Below are 2,761 nucleotides of genomic sequence, written 5' to 3'. Positions count from 1 at the left end.
TTTATAAAACCAATGGTAAGTTGTACTCTTCTGACAAATCATAATTGAATGGTTTTATTTTTTATAGTTTACATATAAAATTTGATGTTCTTATTGAGGATTTTTGCATTAATATCCAGAAAAGATCCTGGCTTATAAATTAATTTGCTTGGATACACATTAGATTTAAGAAAAAATATTGATTTCCCTTTAAAACAAGTTGGTATATATATATTGAAACTTCCTATCCTCAGAAAGATATTATAAAATTAGAACCTCTTCATTCTACTTCATAGAGTTTGCCACTAAAATTACATCTTATTTTGTCTTCTGAAAAGGCTTTTGATAATGAATTCTCTCTCTGCATTAGATATAATGTTACGGAAATTTTATTTCATCTTGAATGAATTCTGAGAAGTTGTATCTTTTAAAGTCTTTGTTAATATAATATAATTGTCAGATTTTTTGGCATACAGCTGAACATAGTATTTCTTACAACCCTGTGAATCACTGTAAAATTTGTTAATCCTCTTTCTACCTTCATCATATTGATAATCTCTGCTTTTTCTACCTGTGGACAGTGTCATTCAGGATTATTTATTTAGCTAATATTTTCCAGAAACCAAGTATGTAATAATTAGATATATAATTTATTTCCTACTTCAATGATTTATGCTTAATGATTTATCACCTTTTATTTTTTGTCATTTTAACTTGTTATAATTTTTATGAATGTACAAAGGCAGCAAACTTTTAAAACATTGTATTTACTAAGATTCTGGCAACAGCTTTATGTAACAAGATACAGCATACCAAGCCTGCCACTCAACTTGTTTGTATGTCTCAGCTTCAATATAAAGTGGTTTAAAACAAAAACTCAAAACCTGCTTTTTACGTGCTAAATATCTTGACAAGGGTGCCATTAAACATAACTTGAGACAGTAAAAATAAGAGTTAACAAAAGCTAAACATTGCAGCCTGAACAACATTCATACAAAAAAAAATACCTATCATTGGTTACATAAAACTTTCCTGACTAGTTAAAACTTGACAGTATAACACATGCATTTCAGACTATTTAGCTATTAAGTTCAAAAAGTACTAGTGTCTATATGGAACAATTCCTCTCCAAAGCCGAGGTATGATCAAAAATTAATTCAAATGGCATAAAACATTCTAAAGCTGAAAACATTCTGTTTTTGTTGATGTGGAGGTATAAACTCAGAGCTTTGGAGCCTTCTCACCCTGCAAAGGGCTATTTCTCTGGTTCACTCAAAGGAGCAGATGACAAAGTCCACAGATGCCATTAAGCTCAATAAAGGGCAAGAGGGCTCGTACCCAGCTCTGACGTCCCCAGGAAGCATGGCTACTGTGTCCACCAACGTAGGAGGTGTGAGGACCAAAGGCACACTATGCTGCTAGCTAAAGAGATAGAAAACCACCCCTCCCTCCTAAAAACTCCTTCCTGAGGTAAATAAAAAGTATACAAGAGGGGAAAAATTAAGATACACTTATCTAAAGAGTAAAGATTTCAAAATATTGATGTAATCCCTACTTAAAAAAATTTAACTAGAGTTATCTGGCCATTTCTGCTTACAACTTAAGATGTATCCAGATTCATTTCTATTGATCATTAGATACTTCTAGTCAAAAATATTAACTTTCTTCCCAAATACTTTAACCACAAGTGTGACTGCAGTGTGTTGTCTCCCAGGTATCACGCAGTGGAGGAGAAAAAGTAGATGTTCAAGCAGCAAGTAACAATGATGACACTTTCATATAGCGGCTCTGGAGTGCCTATTGAATAGTCCAGGAACAATTCTAAGAACAAGACAATTCATGCATGTTAGTAAATATATTGTATTTTCACAGTTGAAATTGTTTCAGACATTGCACTTCACAGGGAGTCCTGGTTTTTGTTCATGTTATGGTGACAGGACTTGAGCTTGCAGGCTTCATTTTCTTCTTACTGTGTTTCTTATGGTAGTTTTTTCCTCTTCAGTATGATCTGATTCTGAGAAAGACTCAGATGAAGAAATTTTATCTTCAGGATACATTTTTATTTTCTTGGTAAGTTCTTTAATATTCTTTTCTTTCTCAGTTGCATCCTTTCACTTTTTTGTTAAACTCTCCTTACTGTATGACAGGGAGCTCTGAGAAGATTTCTATGAACAGTTCTTCTTTTTCTTTCTACAATGCTTGCTTCTCCTTATCCTCAGAATCTGAAGAACTGCTGCAAGAATCAGAGTTCGATGAAGATGAATAACTACCAGATTTCTTCTTTTCTTTCCTTTTTTTTTTGATGACCTCTCATTTCCACTTAGTAATTTCTCTCTGTGATTTTCTAGTTCTTTCTTCCAATTCTCATTCATTTTTTCTTCAAATTCAGCCAAATCCTTGGAGCCTTTGTTTTTCTTTTCTAGTTGCTCTTTCACTTCTTCCCAGGTAGGCCTTGGTTCATTCAGACAGTTCTGGATAGTTGGCCCTGAAGACTGGATAGGACCTCTTGATCTGGCTATTACTATTGGACTCATGTAAGCCAGCCAATTGTCCCCTTTCCCCATGGTGTCGTATGGAGTGCCCAGTTACGACTGAAAAAGCCAGACCAGGCTGCAGAAGCAGCCAAAACAGGCCCACCATGCTTCCTTCTGTATCACCTTTTATATAATCCAGTTTTATTTGTTTTTCTTAGATCCTTAAATTAAATTTAAACCAATAATATTAATTTTTTTCTATGGTGACATAAACCTATACTGTTTTATTCTTCAAATGAGTATTGTCT

General features: G+C 33.7%; 1 pseudogene; it reads right to left on the bottom strand.

Moving 5' to 3' along the window:
- Positions 1-1,934: 1,934 nt before the first annotated feature.
- LOC101576627 lies at positions 1,935-2,543 on the bottom strand (annotated as a pseudogene).
- Positions 2,544-2,761: the final 218 nt, after the last annotated feature.

The sequence above is a fragment of the Octodon degus genome, unplaced genomic scaffold (assembly GCF_000260255.1).
Source record: "Octodon degus isolate 3935 unplaced genomic scaffold, OctDeg1.0 scaffold00308, whole genome shotgun sequence".
Classification (NCBI taxonomy): Eukaryota; Metazoa; Chordata; class Mammalia; order Rodentia; family Octodontidae; genus Octodon; species Octodon degus.
Note: the sequence above shows the minus strand (reverse complement) of the source record. Positions and strands in the feature narration are given on the sequence as shown.